This window comes from Salminus brasiliensis, chromosome 2 (assembly GCF_030463535.1).
Source record: "Salminus brasiliensis chromosome 2, fSalBra1.hap2, whole genome shotgun sequence".
Taxonomy (NCBI): Eukaryota; Metazoa; Chordata; class Actinopteri; order Characiformes; family Bryconidae; genus Salminus; species Salminus brasiliensis.
In genome coordinates, this window is record NC_132879.1 from 40,970,930 (window position 1) to 40,984,335 (window position 13,406).

The following is a 13,406-nucleotide window of genomic DNA, read 5'->3' on the forward strand; positions in this document are numbered from 1 at the left end:
AAAAACACACAATAATATTCTATGACTATTTGTTCAAAGCAAGATTAGAAAAGCCATAGTTGCTTGATACCGAGTAACCACGATGGTCAATCTTTCATCAGTGTCAGACTACACAGGTGTACAGTTATTAATTCAGAAAAGTGTAAAGAGATCTTTCATTTAGAAAGAGAGAGAGGTGCAAAAAGCCATGAAAAGCCATGGCACCAGCTGAAATCTATCAGTAATTAAAAAGCAATCCTGCTACATGCAAATTAATATCAGCTGGTTCAACTGATGGCCTATAAAATGGTGTCTAATTACTAAGGTGCCGCAGAAAAAAGATCTCTTGAAGGGTAAAACCAGTGAGCGCTCTCAAGACCTTTCAATAGCACCATTAGAAGTAAGTATAATTGCTCTTGGTGGCAGGTGTTTTAAATGTTCTGTAAATCTTTATGGGAGTGTGTATGTGTGTCTAAAGGCCATAACCGAGCAGGAGGCTGAGGTAAGTAAGCTGCAGTCAGCTGCAGTGGAGCTCATATCAGATTCCCATGTCCGCTTGATTGCAGTGGATTTAAATAAATAAATTCATAAATAATCAATCTTGCATCCAAGATAGATAGGCAGTCAAAATAATGTTTTTCGTAGCCTCTCAGCTGATGTATTCAATGTCTGTACTAAAGACCTAAAACAAAAAATAGAAAACAGTGACAATACACTTCAGTTAATACAGTAAAACTGTCACAACGAAAGTGATTTCTAGAAAAGCCACATGTGGGTCACAATGGTAGGAAAAAATCCTATCACAACAAGACAAAGAAAAAGGGACTCCAAATACCAATTAATCAGCATTTGGGCTGCAGATAGTAAACTTAAGATATAAAACATATTGATCATAATCAACTTCCAATGGCTTACCAAACATAAGGGACCTCTGACCTTACATAATATGACTGACTGTCATATTATGAAAGCAATTAGTCCCTGAGTCTTGCATATAACCCATTATATTACAGGTATTGCTGAAGGAGCATTTGGCAACAGAGCAGATGACTCCGGCACAATGGAAGGATGGAAGGTTGGACAGATTCTGCAGTCTCTCTGTGTGATTACTTCCTCACACCCACACCTTCACACCACACCATTCACACTTATATTCACCTTTAGTCTCAGGAAGTCTTTAGTCTTCAGGAAGCTGTAATTTGTAATACAATACTCTGAAAATTCTATTATGTATTTTGTCCATTTTATTGTGTCTTTTCGATAGACCTTTCAATAGCACCCTTAGAAGTAAGTATATGTACTTGGTGGTGTTTACTACCTCTTTCTTATTTTAGCCCCTGTATTTACTCAAATATACATGCACACAACTACCAGTACTACAGCAATTGCAGCTTATGACAGAGTTTTGAAACACACACACACATGGGCAAGAGTACAAATAAAACAAACACACACAGGTTTCATGACATGCTCTTGAATGATGCAATGAAATGTTCAATGTATAAGGCCATCCATAAATAATATTGATGAAACATATTCCACCTGTGGCTATTTCTGAGTTTTGGTAATGATATCAATGGTATCTCCTGAACTTGTTAGCATATAGCAAAGTGGTGCTGAAGATTTGAGGCTTTAAAATGTGACAGTGATATTTAGCATGTCAAAAAGGTTTCCTTATTTGCTCAATAAAAAACATAATAAGTATATTATTGTTGTTTTGAGTAAGTAAATACTCAAAACAACTATCAACTGAAAACAGCTGTACTAAAGGCTTTGAAAAGCATCTTAACAGAGATCTCAAACTCGCTCATTTGATTTGAGGTTCCAGATGTCAGGCAGAGTGTAGGGAGGGAGACTGATAGTTTGTAACAACAGATGGGTTACAGTCAGTAATTGCATACGGGCAAAGTAAACTTAGATGGTAGGTAAAAAAAAAAAATTCTAATGACTGCATATACAAAGAATAAAGAATATGTTGCCATATGTAATGCCCACATATGTAATGTGAGGTTACATGTTACAAGAAAAAGCAATCAACATCAGATCAAAACATATGTCACCTAATTAAAGGGCTCCGGACAATAAAACATGGAGGAACATGACACTCATTAACACACATTCTTATGACTTATTCAAGTGCAAAGGCTGCATTGCTCACAGATACTAATTGCATGTGAGAACAGACAGGAAACTTGAAGTCATGGAAGGAGAAACCATAGAAGTGCTGCATTATTGAAGAACAATGACGAACGAAAGAAGACTAAATAGAGTGGTTACACTCCAGTGTGAAGGAGCTCTCCTTCCTGGTCTTAGTGAGCCGACCTCAGGAGTGCTCTACATTTTCTACACGAAATACTTTGGTAAGCCAAGAACAATGGCCACAGACAATCAGGCAAGTATGAGTTTTTATGAGTTATCAGGTAGTCATAGTGGTGTATTAAATGAAACAGAATAAAATAAATGAAGATAGCAACATCTTGAATAGTTGTACAATACTATACATATCCTTAATTTAGTGCCTAAATCTAAGGGGCACTTACATTGGACAAGTTTATTTACTGTTAAAACTATGTAAGATTTACAGTGCATGTCACTCTAGACTTTTTAACATAAATATAAATATATACAACAATAAAAAAATATATGAAATATATAATAATATATGGACATTTGATTATCATATAACAACAATGACTGATTGTGATCAGATCTTGTGAGAAAAGCACCCTACCTCTACCAGTCTCTGACATGGGACTAAGTTTTTGTTTACTCCACCATGCAGAATTTCAGCTGTGATGGTTAAGAGGTTTCTTGCATGCACAGCATCTCAAAACATCTAAGATCCAGGTTTGATTTGGCAATTCCAGAACTCTCTGTTGAGAAATGTTCTGTTCAGTTTACTGGAATGTTTTGCGTCATTGTTATGTTTTATGGTCCCTTTGTGGATTCTATGATGTGGAGCCTGGCCCTGATGCAGCAAGCAACATTTCCATCTTCATACTTCACAGTTGATATAGGTTCTTGTTAAATGTTGTATTTGATTCATGACGAACAGGTCTTCTGTTACCATGCCCAAAAAATTCTACCTTGGATACAGCTGTTCATAGCACGTTGTTCCAGAAGTTCTGTTTTATGCTCTAGGGGGCTGGGTATTTTCTGGCAAACTTTAGTCTTGTCCTGATGTTTTTATGTTTGACAGCAAGTGTTTCCTCCTAGCACACCTATCATGAATATCAACCGTGTGCAGTCTCTTTCAGACAGTAGAAGCATGTACTTTGACAACTGTGGCAAGATCTACATGTAGGTCCTGTGATGATGTTTTAGCATTTATGGAGACTTCTTAATGCTTCTACTCTTGGGCTGAACTTGCTAGAATGGCCTGACCTGCTCTTGGTGGCAGGTGTTTTAAATGTTCTGTAAATCTTTATGGGAGTGTGTATGTGTGTCTAAAGGCCGCAACTGAGCAAGAGGATGAGGTAAGTAAGCTGCAGTCAGCTGCAGTGGAGCTCATATCAGATTCCCATGTGGCAGGGCTTCACAGAGAGACCGTCCGCTTGATTGCAGTGGATTTAAATAAATAAATTCATAAATAATCAATCTTGCATCCAGATAGAAATGCAGTCAAAATATTCTTATGTTTTTTTACCAGTAGCCTCTCAGCTGATGTATTCAATGTCTGTACTAAAGACCTAAAACAAAAAATAGAAAACAGTGACAATACACTTCAGTTAATACATTAAAACTGTCACAATGAAAGTGTTTTCTAGAAAAGCCACATGTGGGTCACAATGGTAGAAAAAAACCCTATCACAACAAGACAACGAAAAAGGGACTCCAAATAACAATTAATCAGCATTCGGGCTGCAGATAGTAAAATTAAGATACAAAATACATTGATCATATTTAATCATCAACTTCCAATGGCTTACCAAACATAAGGGACCTCTGACCTTACATAATATGACTGACTGTCATATTATGAAAGCAATTAGTCCCTGAGTCTTGCATATAACCCATTATATTACAGGTATTGCTGAAGGAGCATTTGGCAACAGAGCAGATGACTCAGGCACAATGGAAGGATGCAAGGTTGGACAGATTCTGCAGTCTCTCTGTGTGATTACTTACTCACACCCACACCTTCACACCACACCATTTACTTTTATATTCACCTTCAGTCTCAATGGAAGCTGTAATTTGTAATACAATACTCTCTATTATGTATTTTGTCCATTTTATTGTGTCTTCTCGATAAGGACACTTTCATAACTGTTTTGGTATAATAATTGGTAACATAAATCACAAAATATACTTTTAATCATTGATCACTTATCTAATGGGTCTCTAGGTGTACAATTACCAGAGATGTATAGTGACGAAGTAGTACTACTTTAGTACTGTACATAAGTATTAAAATGCTGTATCTGTACTATCTGTGTATTTTTTCTCACACTTCCACTTCACTACATGTTTTGGATGAGTTTAATACTCCATTACATTTTTATGTGCTGCATCATTACTCATTACAATTATAAAAATGGTATGAATCATTTCAAACCCACATTATCACCGCCAGAGCGGTAGCCTGCGTCAGACCAGCTGCCACCTACCAGCAGACTAATTGACTAATTATGTAAAGCTGCTTTGTGACAACAACAGTTGTAAAAAAGCGTTTGACTTGAATAGATGGCACAGTCACTGGGTTTATTGAAGACGCCTCAACATAGAGCCGTGACCGCACTTACACTTTTAATCAAGTCTGGGTCTGTAGTACTTTATATGTCTGACAATTATAAACAACACTATCTGTTGACGTCCACAATTAGGAGTTTCAATATGCATCAGTGTAAAGTATGTTTAAGAGTGGTCCACCACCCAAAAGTATCCAATCAACAGAAAAAACTTGTTTGGCAACAGATCTGGCTTTTGGAAGCAGTAATGGTGATTATTCTGTGTCCTGTCTTATTTAATAAATAATCAGAATTCACCTACATTATTAGTATTTAGTATCCTCTGCTCTTTTACACCACAGCCACAGGTCACTAGCCTACGAATCAGAGACAGTGTCAGTACTAAATGTCTATTAGCTCCAGCATATGTAACATAAACTTTCTCTCTTAATGAAAGCTTAATAAAGTAACCAGAATCAGAAGGTTTTGGTGAAGCGAAGTGCTGGTTCGGCTTTATTGAAGACATGAATTTATACAGCATGGATTCATACAATAATTATCACAGCATTCCATCTTTTTGCATATGTAGATGTAATTTAGCAACCCTTATTTCCAAATCCAACTGTAATATATGTGTGTGTGTGTGTGTGTATTTATATATATATATATATATATATATATATATATATATATATATATATATATATATATATTTATTTTATTTTTTTTAAATACAAAAATCAACCTAGTGTGCCAACCCTTGTCTCAACACAAAGACAACTTTATAAACCTGCAAAATAGGTCTTTCTCTTCCTCTCTGCTCCAGTAGTTTCAACAGTCTTTCTATCAGACTCTTTATCAGAGTTATCAGGGCACCACAAATGGGAATACGATACAATAATAATAAATAATAAAGATTACAATACAGTTAAATATAAATATATATTAAACCATGGAATAATGAAAGAATAATTCATAAATTAAAATTAATGAATAATAATGTACAATAGGACTGTGTATCAGCAGGTATGACAATACTGAGTAAAAAGGAAATTAGTCCTCTGTATTTGATTTTGTTTGCTCCAATGTTCCCATGGTTTAAACATTTAAAACAATATTCCTGTCTTTATTAACTTACAAATGGTGACTACCTCTCTGTATTACATCGGCATCTCCAAATCTGCAAACATTCCTTTTTTAATCAATAACTTACAAACATAAGTTAAATGAACACTGGTAGTTTAGAAAAAAAACTCACAAGAAGTCAAGACAATGGGTTCTTTTAAGTTTATGTTTTAGTTAAGTTTTTTTAAAACGTATGAACCTGAGTTCAGTATCCTAAACTTTCCATGACAATTCGAACTGAAAAGAATAAATGAGTTTACATAATGTAATGTTGTAATGTTTTACAGTGTGTAATTTGAATCAACTGTAGAAAAAGAAGGGTGAATTCTAAATACCTGAAAAAACACCTAAATGTTAGAACTTTCACTTCAGCTGCATCAACAGAAGCATAAGCTGTTACCAGACTTACTCCGCTTTTACAATTCAGGTCCTCGACAGCTAGCGTCAAAAGCTAAATCAGTCAGTTATCTAGTGAGTCCACATAAGGTGGAAGACGTTAAATGTTAAACCAGACTCCTCAAATCAACCCAGGTCTGAATTTCTGAAGTATTTTAATTCAAAACAGTCATTCGAACAGCACGTACAATAAAAATGTGGCATCTGAAAAGTGTGCTAAAAGTGTACTTAATCACAAAGACTTTATTATATTATTGAGAGCTTGACAATGTGCCTTGTTCATGTAAAGAATGCAATTTAAACATGTGCTTTTGTTTCCCTCAGCTCATGTTTGTTTCCACCAATTGGCCCTGCTGCTGCCCAGAAGCCAATCAGAACATATCCATTCCTGGCTACATTATCTGAACAGCAAAGCAAACTAGAGAATACTACAAGTTTACTAGCAGAGGTAATATTAAATTTAGCATCCATGCTTAAATATTTGCAAATTCATATACTTTATACATTATTCAATACTTTTTAATTAGTGTGTTCACATCCTCTGTAAAGATCAGAAATCCAATGGACATTTCCCTTCAGACTATTCTTTTAATTAGTTAATGAATTGTGAAAGAACAGGCAAAACACCAAAATATGCAGGACAGCACTAAGAACTAACAGCACTAACTTTACTCAAAAAAGAGCTAGAACACACTGCTGTATACTAAGATAATATTTTGAGCAAGATGTAAGGACATCCTCCTAAAGACAACCAATAACCCCACCCACCCTAATTATATTCTCTTGCATACAAAAAAAGTAAAAAAAAGTATTTTTAACATATCTCTGTGCTCACTATGCTTTTTCTACAGATGATATTGAATACAGTTCCCTAAACAGCTGCTTATTTCACTGCTAGCAAAAATGACAACCTATGCTTAGGCCAAGTAAAAGCCTTGATGTTTTGTTGTGGTAAATTTGTGTAGGAGAATGCCAGTGTGTATTAAATGCAAACTGTGCTCCACTGCCCATTTGTTAAGTTAGCTTGACTTTACTTCTAAACTGTTTGACAATTTAAACAGAATTTAGGCTTCAGGATGGCTACTACTATAGTGAAAAAAATACCTATAAAGAAAAGTTTTTTTGAGAAGGCTTGATGGAATTGGAGATTATCTGAACACTCTCTCTCTCTCTCTCTCTCTCTCTCTCTCTCTCTCTCTCTCTGTCTCTCTGTGACGAGTAGTTGGTGCGTATTGAACAGGAACTGAGGGAGAGTTTGCAGAGGGAGGAGGAGAGGCAGCAAGAGTTGGAGTGCATAAGGCAGGAAGAGAACCGTCAGCGCTGGAGAAACCTGTGCTTCCTCAGCCTCAATCAGCGCACCACCAAGTATGGACCACAACAGGCCTCTCTGGTATTTTCTGTACAATGTGGAAGGATAACCTAATGTTTTTAGCAAGTTGCAAAAACCCAATACCTACACCAGTGAAACAGTATAATGGCTCCAGGCCAGGAGCTGGAGTCTTGCGGACATTAAAACCTAGTCAGGTTAGTGCTGCATAAAGTACATGGATATGACCTTGATCATGCTTGCTGTCCCCTGGTCATGATTGGTATAATGGGTCAGCCATAAGCGTATATCACTTAACTAACTGCTATAACCGTTGTCTTTTAGAATACTAGAAACCATTAATTTGATCATTTGCAATATTCACCAAACTGTGCAACTCTGTGGTCCTTTGCAGGCCCTGGGTGACAAGCTACTATAAGAACATACCTATGCACATCTACTGCCTGCCCATAGAAACTGTGTCCCAACGACAGAAGCAAAAGAAGAAACGGTGACTGAGAAGAAATTCAATGTTCTGTTTCAGACTATAAGGCTGCGAAGGTGCCGAAAAGTGCAGTTGGCAGTAGAAAAAGACAAGGTTGGTACACAAGACTGCTTCAGATTAAGATGTTTCCATGCACTACATGAACATGAAGGGAAGATACTGTAACCAAACTCTTAGAATTCAGATTTTTTCCTTCCAAACAGAGTCATCAGAGATTTATTGATAGGGGTGCTAAGCTTTTACTTGGGGAGTCTGGAGCAGTTTTTTCACCAGGATAATTAAAAATGATTAAGACTGTCTAGAATAGCATCAGATGTAAATACAAACCGGATTCCAAAAAAGTTGGGACACTAAACAAATTGTGAATAAAAACTGAATGCAATGATGTGGAGATGGCAAATGTCAATATTTTATTTGTAATAGAACATAGATGACAGATCAAAAGTTTAATCTGAGTAAAGGTAACATTTTAAAGGAGAAATATGTTGATTAAAAATTTCATGGTGTCAACAAATCCCAAAAAATTTGGGACAAGGCCATTTTTACCACTGTGTGGCATCCCCCTTCTTCTTACAACACTCAACAGACGTCTGGGTACAGAGGAGACCAGTTTCTCAAGTTTAGAAATAGGAATGCTCTCCCATTCATGTCTAATACAGGCCTCTAACTGTTCAATCGTCTTGGGCCTTCTTTGTCGCACCTTCCTCTTTATGATGCGCCAAATGTTCTCTATAGGTGAAAGATCTGGACTGCAGGCTGGCCATTTCAGTACCCGGATCCTTCTCCTACGTAGCCATGATGTTGTGATTGCTGCAGAATGTGGTCTGGCATTATCTTGTTGAAAAATGCAGGGTCTTCCCTGAAAGAGATGACGTCTAGATGGGAGCATATGTTGTTCTAGAACCTGAACATAGTTCTCTGCATTAATGGTGCCTTTCCAGACATGGAAGCTGCCCATGCCACAAGCACTCATGCAACCCCATACCATCAGTGATGCAGGCTTCTGAACGGAGCGTTGATAACAACTTGGGCTATCCTTGTCCTCTCTGGTCCGGATGACATGGTGTCCCAGTGTTCCATAAAGAACTTCAAATCGTGACTCATCTGACCACAGAACAGTCTTCCATTTTGCCACACTCCATTTTGAAAGACCCCTGGCCCAGTGCAAACATCTGAGCTTGTGGAGCTTGCTTAGAAATGGTATCCTCTTTGCACTGTAGAGTTTCAGCTGGCAACGGCGGATGGCACGGTGGATTGTGTTCACTGACAATGATTTCTGGAAGTATTCCTGAGCCCATTCTGTTATTTCCTTGACAGTGGCATTCCTGTTTGAGGTGCAGTGACGTTTAAGGGCCCGGAGATCACGAGCATCCAGTAGAGTTTTACGGCCTTGACCCTTACGCACAACGATTGTTCCAGATTCTCTGAATCTTTTGATGTTGTTAAGCACTGTTGATGATGATAACTTAAAAGTCTTTGCTATTTTACGCTGGGTAACACCATTCTGGTATTGCTGCACTATTTTTCTGCGCAACAATGGTGGAATTGGTGATCCTCTTACCATCTTGGCTTCAGAGAGACACTGACACTCTGAGAAGCTCTTTTTATACCCAATCATGTTGTCAATTGACCTAATTAGTGTTAATTGGTCTTCCAGCTGTTCGTTATATGCTCAATTTCCTTTTTCCAGCCACTTATTGCTACTTGTCCCAACTTTTTTGGGATTTGTTGACGCCATGAAATTTTGAATCAACATATTTCTCCTTTAAAATGTTACATTTACTCAGATTAAACTATTGATCTGTCATCTATGTTCTATTTTGAATAAAATATTGACATTTGCCATCTCCACATCATTGCATTCAGTTTTTATTCACAATTTGTTTAGTGTCCCAACTTTTTTGGAATCCGGTTTGTAGATCAAATGCTATTTGGTAAACTTGCTACAGAGTAGAGCTGTCTCTTTAGAGTTAAAATGAGACTCAGATGTTTAAATCCTCTCCAAATTTCAACACAAATCAAGCAATGGTCCCTCAAGGTTAAATTAAATATACAGACGAGTTCCCTACAGTTCCCTTTTCATCTTCTATTTGTGTTATTTATTTTTGTTATATTTATGTTTTATTACATTTTGATTTACAAGAATTTCATACTTAGATCATACTTACATTTTGAATTAAACTGGCAACATCTTCTCTGCTTTCTGTCTTAAAGACAATGTGTGGCATTGACTCACTTTCATATGAAAAAAATAATGATTTACAAACACGCACAATTGGCCTGCTGATGTTTAATATTATTAAACATGTTGTTCTTATTGTAAAACCTAGTTGTAACCACACACTTAAATTTGTTATCAATGCACATACATTAAAAACCATTGTGCTGCTTTTGTAAAACGTTTTTTTTTTTTTTTTTTTTTTTTGGTTGATAGATTTAGATTAATCATTAAATTACAATTTAATAAAGTTAAATGTTTAAAGAAAAAAGTCTATTAAAAAACTTTTTGCATGCATTTCTGCATTTCTAACCTTAAAAGTGACCGTAAAAGGAAAACCATAGAGGACTTTGGACCATGTCCAAAACCTGTCCAACTGGAGGTGGTCCCAGACCAGTATGTGCCATACTTCACCTTAGTTTTAAAGATCATAGGGGAGGACTCACCTGCAGTGAGTCTACAATATTACAGTAAAAGTTAAAAGTATTACAGTAAAAGTGCTTGAGCAAGAGCAAAGAGACTTTGCCAGCTATAGTAGCCACAATGAATATTCTACTCACATCAATGTCCACGTTGGCTTTTGTGCACTGGAAGTGTAAAGGACGGCATTAACAGTCATATGCATAATTTAAGTATTAACAGACCTCTGTTTGGCAGATAAGTAGAGCTGGGTGTCATCAGCATAGCAATGAAAGTCAATGCCGTGTTTACAGATTATTTTGCCCAGCGGCAGCATATAGAGAGTAAAAAGTTGCGGAAGATTGATCCCTGGGGAACACCATAGCCTAATTAATGCTAACCAAGTCCTTGTCAGTAACTGGATGAAAATACTCCAAGTGTGCATTAAAGATGGTGCACTATTCATCAACATTAAAGTAATGCCGTTTAATTGCAGTGGTCAGGGACTGGCGATGAATTTTTAATGTTTGAAGGTTTGCAATTTTATCATTAAAAAAAGTCATGAAATTATTACTGCTAATACTTGCAGGAACAAAGCGAGGCAGCAGGCGGATATAATGGTTTAAGACTACATCAAACATGATTAGGTAGTGGTCTGAGATGGAGTCAGGCTGAGAGATGCTGACTAAATTCTCTGTTTCAATACCCAGGGTCAGAACTAGGTCTAGTGTATGGTTGCATCTATGAGTTGGACATATAACATCTTGAATGAATCTTAGGCATCTAAGATTGATTTAAACCCAGATGTAAGGGGGTCCTGAGTCTTCTGAAGGTGAATATTGAAAACTTCCAACAATCAAAGCCTTATTGTGGAGGCCATTTTGGTGATTCTTAATCAAGGTATATGTGAGAAAGTATAATTACAGGTATATGTGAGAAAGTATAATCACCTCCAATATTTAATTCATGAGGAGGGAAAATGTAACCATATTTGTACTTTAGAGTGAGCTGTGTGTAAGTCTGCAAAAGACTTACACACAGCTCCCCACACAGCAGGTGGTTGGTGTGGTGCAACAGATAATACCACTACCTGCCACTGAGCTACCACACCATGTTGGAGACTGGGGTTTGATTCCTGGTCTGGGCGACTGGGTGCTGCGCTACACCAATAAAAGTCCTTGGGCAAGACTCCTAACACTACATTGGCCCACTACATTGGTAAGTCGTTCTGGATAAGAGCGTCAGCTAAATGCCATAAATGTAAATGTAAGAGACAAGAAGGTGCCTAGGCAAGGATGATAGCGCATTGTTACTGTATGTTCTTTTTTCCTTCTTGGGTATGAACAGAATTGTTCTGGCTGTGCATCTATGCTTGCACAAGTTCTATAACCATATGTAGAATAAATCCTAAAAAGGAGGAAACGAAGGGAGTTGTAACTGGTTTCGATCACAGAGGATGTGTATAAAAATGCCTGTTGCCATGTGTAACCCAGACCTTTTGTCTTAATAAAACTTATATTATATTGCATGCTGGATACTCTTTCAGAGGCTGTGCAAGTGACATAAGTAAATAAAGACATGTGGCCAGAAACCAACTACTGAAAAAACAACCCTTCACCAAACTTTACACTTGGCACAATGCAGTCGGATAAGTATTGTTCTCGTGCCAACCGCCAAACCCAGACTCATGCATCAGAATCCCAGACGGAGAAGCGTAATTCGTTATTCCAGAGAACATGTCTCCACTGCTCTAGAGTCCAGTGGCAGCGTGCTTTACACCACTGCGTTCAACGCTTGGATGCAGATGCTTGACCATGGAAACTAATTCCATGAATTAGTCTACGCACTGCTCCTGAACTGATCTTAGACCACATGAAGTTTTGAGGTCTGTAGCGATTGACTCTGCAGAAAGTTGGCCACCTTTGCGCAATGTGCCTCAGCATCCGTTGACTCCGCTCCGTCATTTTATGTGGTGCTTGGTTTTAAACACCTGTGGCCATGAAATTTACTGGAACACATTCAATGACTTGGATAGGTGATGGGTGAATCAATATTGTACAATATTGTAATAAGTGTACAGAGCAAGTACTAGATATAGAAGCTTAGTGTTCAGGTAAGGGGAACAGTACACAGCTTCCAGTTCCAGTTAAAGTGCTAGGTGCATACAGTCCTCGAGCGAGTGGAACTCATTGTGGATATCAAAGTCAAAGTGAACTTTGCAGTCATTTAGACTATACAGCAGGAGTGCACAGCTCAATGAGATTGTGTTTATCCAGGCTCCAATGTGCAAATATAACACAAAATGATTACATTAGACAAGTAGACACATCAGACAGCACTGACACACATAAAATATACATAGAATAGAGTAAAAAAAAAAAAATTAATTAGTATATTTAAGAAAACCAACAGTCCTGAGGCTATTATGTTGTGTGTTAGTGGGTGTTTAGTAATCTGACGGATTGTGGCACAAAGCTCTGCTGAAGCAGCGTGACTGGTTCAGATCTTGAATGGATGCAATGTGGGTCCAACTCGTACTGTTTGGGATCTGTCTTTGAGAAAGTCCAATATCATGAGTGAACTGGGAGGATCAGAATGATAAGGAGCTGTGTGTTCGGGTTGTGGTTGGTGTTGCAGAGAAGCTGTTGTAGGATGTTGGTTCACTTCAGCCTTATACAGTCATGTTACACTGTCAGACAATCCACTTGCATAGTTGTAAAGGCTACCTAAGATGTCAGACATGACTTGCATAAATATTAGTGATGTGCATTGGAATGAACCTGTCAATACAATGTATCACAATGCGAG